Source organism: Falco punctatus (assembly GCF_963210335.1).
Source record: "Falco punctatus genome assembly, chromosome: 5".
Classification (NCBI taxonomy): domain Eukaryota; kingdom Metazoa; phylum Chordata; class Aves; order Falconiformes; family Falconidae; genus Falco; species Falco punctatus.
The window spans coordinates 64,928,930-64,936,231 of record NC_137584.1 but is presented as its reverse complement, the minus strand read 5'-3'; the positions used below and the strand labels follow the sequence as shown (position 1 = coordinate 64,936,231).

The 7,302-nt window shown below is 42.3% G+C and overlaps 1 protein-coding gene across 2 annotated transcripts in view; it reads right to left on the bottom strand.

Moving 5' to 3' along the window:
• The window catches only part of FYN (FYN proto-oncogene, Src family tyrosine kinase), a 142,726-nt gene that overhangs the window by 80,970 nt on the left and 54,454 nt on the right, over positions 1–7,302 (bottom strand). For both annotated transcript variants that reach the window (XM_080388196.1, XM_080388198.1), the window contains exon 2: positions 5–74. The gene's annotated coding sequence lies outside the window, so the exon portion shown is untranslated. The remainder of the gene's footprint in view (positions 1–4; positions 75–7,302) is intronic.

The window sequence follows — 7,302 nt, the reverse complement described above, 5'->3', positions numbered from 1 at the left end:
TTACCAGAAATTCCCCCCAAACAGAAAAAGTTTACATTCACCACATTTCCTCAAAAATGGCTTGAAAACATGCCCTGTAAAATAAGAGAGAAAGAGAAATTAAAAATCAGTGACTGGAACACCACAAATTATGTTACACTTCTTTCTTCACTTTGCTAGCATTTAACACCTAACTATCACCATTTTTCCTGTTTTAGAGAAGGAAGTAACTGGATTTGAATCTTCAGGACTAATTATTAAACTCCACCGGTATTGTGTGAAATATTAAAATAATTGCAGGACTCCCTCAGACTGCTCAGACACATCACTGTCACTGATAGAACACCGATTCAGATTTCAGGGAGACAAGGTCAACAACATGAAACGTGCAGCAGCATACAGCAAGTGTGCCAATTATTTTAGATCCAGCCCTAAAAAAACTGGTCAACCCAGTATCATAGTAATTGTGCTTTATCAAAATGTTTTTGAAATATGATGCACTTAAGGCTCTTGGCAGCCTCCTTGTTTGAAAACTACAGAAAGAGAAAAAAAAGGTTTTGTGCCACATTACATTTTTAGACTATATTAATTACTCAGTGCTCTCTAGAAGAACAAAGAGGGAGAATTCAACGCAGTATCCAGTTTGACACACATTAGGACCAGTTTGAAGAAGATGGAGAGTAGAAGTGACAAATGCCATCATTTTGCCAACCCGGAATAAATTTCAAATGACAGCTACTCCTGATTTTTCCTTGAGGTGAAATCTTTGAAAGAACAACTCATGGAGCATAGACAAATGACAATGTTAAAATGTTTAGTTTGTAGACTCCTAGAGGATGGAGGAGCTATAATGCTGCTGGTGTTCAGTTTGGGAGTGGTACTGTACAGGAAACAGAGAAGGACACACGTTTCAGTGCCCAGGTGTCCACACCAGTGAAGCCAGACCGAATCTGAACTGCTTTAAACTCTCGTTCCCCCTCGAGTACATGGCTGAATTTTCCATGAGAGAGGCATCTGTGAAATTACTGCTGGATGAGTAACTTTACAACTAGACACAGATAACTTGGAGCCCTGCATTATTGATCGTGGAAACCTGCCTCAGCTGCAGAAGCAGCAGATCTTTGCACCGGCACCTCTCCTGAAGAATGCTGTAGGTATCTGCAGGGCAGGAAGGCAGAATGGCTTCTTAGGTCAAATTACTTTTACTGGTCATAATTACATGAAAAGTAGTTAAGAAAATATTAAGGAATAATGAAATAAATCATCCTCAAAACAGGGCAACTGGATTACACTGCTCTAAACCCCGATTAGCAAGCAGTCGTCTGATCTCATAAGGCTGAGACTACATTTTGGGTGCAGAGTTCAGGGTGGGGAAAGAATGAAAAAAAAAAGGAATCATTACAAATCAGAAGAGACTGTTGTGAGAGATTTTAGGAACAGACATTTTTAATCACAAAATTACAAACCAAAGCATCGTCTTCTCTGCTTGCTTTCTTTGTTCAGTGGTTGAGAGGAAAAAATGGGCATATCAAGGAATAAAGAAGAAAACCCAACACACACACCCTCCCCCGACACCTTTTGTACAGCTTGGCAGAATTTGCAAAAACACTGAAAAAAAGATGGGTCTTAACTGCTTTGCTCAAACTCGAGGAAGGTGGTTATTATTCCAGTGCCATCTATTTCCCTCCCTAGCTTCCAGGCATTTGGCCTGGAAAGAAAAAATCAAGTCAAGAAACTCTGCTTCTGCCTCCGAACTAATTGGATAACATCTGCATGCAGAAAAGTTAGGAGCTTAAGAGATGAGCCAGGTCTGAAACAATCCAATAGCACCTCGACTCCGGATTAGCTCATTATTTTCTTCTACACCAAGAGACTGATTTAATAATCTCCCCAGAGAAGTGACAAAGAAGGGAATCTCTGTACTCCACACTGCCGGTCCCATGAATACTTGAATGACAGGGGCCAACACTGCTGCCAAAACGGGCCAAGCCCCCCCGCTCCCAGCGCTGGTGCGGAGCTTCTGGATGCAGCCCCGGCAGCCCTCCTTCTGCACCCCCCCCTCCCCCCCCCCCCAGCACAAACGCCTGTGCAACAACCAGGATTAAAACAAACTGGGTGAATTCTTTAGTCCAGTTTGCAAAGTAACTGCAAAACAAAAAGCCCGTGCTGGCAGTGGGGAGAAAGGGAGGAAAGGACGGACAGGCAGATGTAGGATTTGGGGACTTGCAGGTCCACTTATGTGGCTGTAGTGCTAGTTTCAAGCAACAGTAAAGCACCAGTGTTCTGGTACTGGATTAAGGCAGCTGCCTGCAAGCCGTGCTAAAGGAGTCTAGTCCAAGGCCTCCATTGAGGCCACGTATGACAAAAACTCGCAAGAGAGCTGGGTAGAGGGGTGCCTGGTTAAATCTGAGGCAGAGACACAATGTGCCACATCTCCAGCCTTGCAAGATCCTTTGAACTTTGGGGGTGGCAGGTAGAAAACTTGAGATTTTTCCAGGGGACGCTTTTTGCTTGATTTTAGAAGATGATGCAGAGCATGCCCTGTCTGTCTGGCTACAAAGGAGATGAGGTATTTGGGGGCCGAGTGGGGCAGGAAGGGAGAAGGGAAGGGAACATTTTTTGCTGCATAGCTGGGGATGAGGGCTGGATGTGGTTTGCAGAGAAAGCCAAAGATTATTAGCTCTTTCTTTGTATTCAGTCTGGGGTCTGTACAAAATTCTGCTTTAGCCTTGATGATTTTTGTTCTACCTAAGCATGTAGGAGGAATATTCCTTTTTCTTAAAGGCTTTGGGTAATGTTACTTACCTCAAAATTCTGACCGGCACTTTTCAGAAAAGCTTTTCTGACTTTGGAGACTACAGCATAGGAGGTGCAAATTAAATGAATATACACTTTGAGGCACACCAATTTTGACTTATTTTGCAATTAGTATAATAAATAGAAGAGGTGACAAAAGGTTTGTCTGACCAGAATCACTAATAGAAGGGAGCTTGGCTTCCCAAGTTTCTGTGCTTCAGAAAAATGAAAATTCGGAGGTAGCCATCTGGATACTCAGTGAAAGGTGCCCTTCTTTCAGATAAGTCTATTTTCACAAATAGTTCTTTTAAAAGAAGGCATTTACCGTGCAAGGTTTTGATTTGCTTTGGTTATGAAGAGTTGGCTATAAGTGTACAAAAGTATACCCTAATATTCAACAGCCTGCTGGCACCAGTGGAATGGCATATAGTAAACGTTTAGGTTTGTTTGTTACCCCAGCCAGAGGAAGAGTGGGGAAGGAAGAGAAGTTGCAGGTGAAGGAAAAGTGTTGAGAATAAAAACTTTTTTCTGAAAAAATTCACACTGAACTCTCCTTCTGCTTCCCATCTAAAATCAATAAAGAATAAGCCTGTTTTTAATGTATGAACAGGTGAATAGTATTAGATTTAAGCAACGTCATAGCTGCAACTTGCTACCCATCCCAGTCCAAAATATTTATAACAGGGTCACCCCAAACTGTGACACACACATCACTGCCAATATGCAAGCGGTGTCCAACCAAAAGCTGTCCAAGCATCTCCTCTTGAAGGGTAAGATGTGGTAAAATACTTAGCACGCTAACATACATGAAAAGTTGTTCTGAATCTCAAAGAGACTTGAACCGAAACTTTAAAGAAAAACAAAACACTCTTGGGAGATAATGAGGGTTATCTGCCAGGAACAGCCTTTTCCTGCAAGCAGCACCAGCTTCAACAAATTGGAAATTTTTACCAAAAAGCCATACTCTCCTCCCAATGTTGCATACATACCAGCAGTGCTTTTATGTAGCCTTGTGTAAAAGTTACTTTCTTTTGAAGTAACAAGTATTTTGTGAAACAGGATGTGATGACTAGCACAAACATACATCATTTGTGCTTTGTTTCATGACGTTGCCTGCTTCATGAGACAAACCCTGTTTTTTTTCATCAGCTTCCAGATAAGTTTTTGGCAGTTCATACCCAGATCAGAATTAAGTTTATTACTACTGGCAAAAGAGAAATCACTGACGACAACAACATAGTAACTACATTTTTCTCAAGCCTGCACTCCCAAATCTATTAACACCCAACAACCTCAAGGATCATTGGATCAAGTCAACTGTGAACAACCCCAGATGTGAACCCACAAACCCCCTGATTTTTCATTAAAGCAAAAATTTTTCAGTGACAATTTACCCACCATTTAAAACAGACAAAAACAAGATTTAAGGCATAAAAACGGTTACATGGAGGATTCTGGTCTAGTGCATGCTGCAGTTGTTGCAGTTCATGTGAGCTTCACTCAGCTGGAGGAAGTGGTCTTAAGTATTTTTCAAATGCTAGTAGACGCAATTGAGTTTATGATACTCGAACACCGCAGAAAATCTACATAATGATAAGCATCTGTCAGTTTTCTATTAGTAAAATGCTTCTGCTGCTGTTTTTTCAAACCTCAAGTAGAAGCAGGCATCCCTGGTGTTTGGCTGCTATTTTACTTGGTAAAACTGGGAAGATGAAGGTTTTCAGGTTGAAGAACAGTCTACAAATGAACATACAGGGATGAGGATGTGTAACCAATAAATGAGCTGGATCCACTTTGTAAAGAAATTGTTGGTTATTCTGCAGAGCAATAGCCTTCCTTTGTCATATGTGGTAATGTCATTAGTGCTTATTTTATAGCACATGGTATTACATAGATTTGGGCCATGAATTAGTCCAGAAAGTATTTTTCAGTAGTAGGTTACTATGGCCCTACAGTAACAAGAGTCTTGGGTTACCCTTTTTAAACAAGGTTGAGGACTCTGTTACCTGGGAGGCTGCTGACACTGGTATTTCAACGAACGTACGGAGGCGTGCATGTTCAGTTTTGCCAAGGGTGCAGCATTTTCAGCCTGTTCCCACCACTTCAAGATTTCTAATCCTACCAAAACTGCAAAACATTATAAAAAACCCTTCTAAGTGCAACACTGAACACAAGAAAAACAGTCTTCTGCATGCTGACTTTATATGGACAGTTTAAAAAGGAACAGCACATCTTAACTTACACAAAGCAATCTTTTACTGTGCAATGCCAGATTACGTATAAAGACCCTTTATCCTGCGAACATCTGAAAGCTTTCCAAGAATAAAATATTTGAAGTTTAAGGGAAGCTTATAGGCTTGCTCTCAGACAGAGATGGAGCCTCCCTGTTAGCCTGAAACTACCCTTGCTAAGTGAGGGTCCCAGATAGCAGGCACATAATTTGAAAAAGTCGGGGGTGGGGGGGGGTGGGGTGGGGGGGTGGGGGCAGAGCTGAGCAGCAGAAGGAGGGAGCTCCCACGGGAAGCAACTCTTGCAACGAGTTCAGGCACAACCCTGGAAAACAGCAGAGGAAAAAAACCCAGCAACACCATTAGAAGACTCTACTAAGACTAAATACTACCATTTTGGTGGTTTGTCCTCCCATGCAATGGTGCCAAAACTTGGAAAGAGGACAGTGGCTATGGGACAGGCACCCTGCATTTTTTCATGTGAAAGTCACTGGATTTCTAAAACAGTTTATTGAAAGCTTCATGCAGTTGTAGGGTGTAAATAAGGATAACTAGGTCCCTCTCTTAAAGGAGTCCCAAAGTAGATGAGTAGTTTCAGAACAAAAATGTTTGTCTGCACCATCAAACTTGTGGCTGTCTTATGAACACATCTTTCAAACTGCTGCCCTTTCTGTTTGGAACAGGAGGAACTCGGATCCAAAGTCACTGTTACAGTGGCAACGAGTCCTAAGAAACACGAAACAGGAGAAAAACATCAGAAAAATGAAGTCTTTGCTTGAACTTTTTCTACTTTTATAAAATGGAGCTACGAAGTCAAAAAACACATAAACTGTGTTAAAGATCATAAAGCTGAACTGCTTCGTTTCTGTACCACCTTAATCTCCTCACACATTGTATCTATTGGCTTATCATTAGCAGATATGTTGCTGTCAGCTGGTCCCTATGTCCTGGGTGTCCTGTGGCTTCTAGCCCTGCTGAAGCATGCTGCTTATTCTCCTTCTCCCTGGGATGCTTCATTCCCACAGGCAGTTTAAGCCCTCCAATATTGCCAGCTCAGTATCAGTGATATTAGAACCTTTTTCCTCTCTCAACTTCCAAGCAGGATAAACTAAACTAAATATTCCTTACATTCACAATTGCTTTTCCAGGCACCAAATCGCTTTGTAACACAGCAGAGAGCTGAAAGCATAAAGGAGCTGGGATCTGAAAACATGCATGGAAAGTGCCAATACAGGTAGGGTGCCTGGATGCGTACAGAGAGGTAGCAGAGGCAGATGCAATGAATCAGAAGATGCCAAAAGCGTTAAGAACCACTCGGTGGGACAGTTAGCGGTTACGGTGAGCAAGTGAAGCACAGCACTGCAAGGGTACCAGGGACAGAAAGGCGAAGGGGACGGCACTCATGGCCCATTCCTAAATCCTGCCCTTTGAAACTGTTCCGAGAAGATGCCACCATCTGAAGCATCCCTTGCAATCTTAGGAGAGAAGCAAGACTGTATCTCTTGTAAGCTGAAAGCTAACGTGGGTACTGTGTAACTTGGCTGCCCCACTGGAACTGCTTGCCCCTGGGTCAGGTGGCTGTCGGCAATCACGAGGGCTGAGCAATCAATAGGGGAAGCTATTAGCAAGCTCAATACTGAGCATGCATTAGTCTGAGAACGTTACTCATATATGAGAAACACGTGATTGCAGCAACATACTTTAGTTCTCAGAAGAGTAGAAAAATGAGTTCATTAACTGCAGGAAGAGGTCTTGCATCTCTCTTTGCAGAAAAATGAGAAGTACTATGCCCCAAACAATTATTTAAAAAATAAATGAATGGACCCATAGTCCTAAAAATAGATTGCACTCTCCAACCCTCTGAGCTGGCTCCTAGGAACGCTGCTGGGTACCCCTGGAGCTGAGGGAGAGCTCAGGCAGACAGAAAGGCAGGGACACAGTGGCTGGAGCCAGCGCCGTGTCCCTCTCCCGCACCCTCAGCCTGCACATCACTACTTCCTAATATCCCAGTAGCATCAGTGAACCGCTTCTGTGGCCAGAAATAAGCACTCACATCATTATGAAAGTTAAAAACGGTAGCAAGGAGAAAAAAAAAAGGCAAGCATAACATAAGATTTTTGAGACTTTTGTTTCAATAATTGATTTTGCAGTTTGTCTCAAAGAAGAAAATGTTTTTCTTCTGAAGATACAGGATTGACCCTAAAGTACCTTTAGCAGAAACTGGCTAAACAGCATATTTACAAACCCTCTGCAAAAGCAGTAAAGGTGATGTAGAAGTGCAATTACATTGCAATGTAAA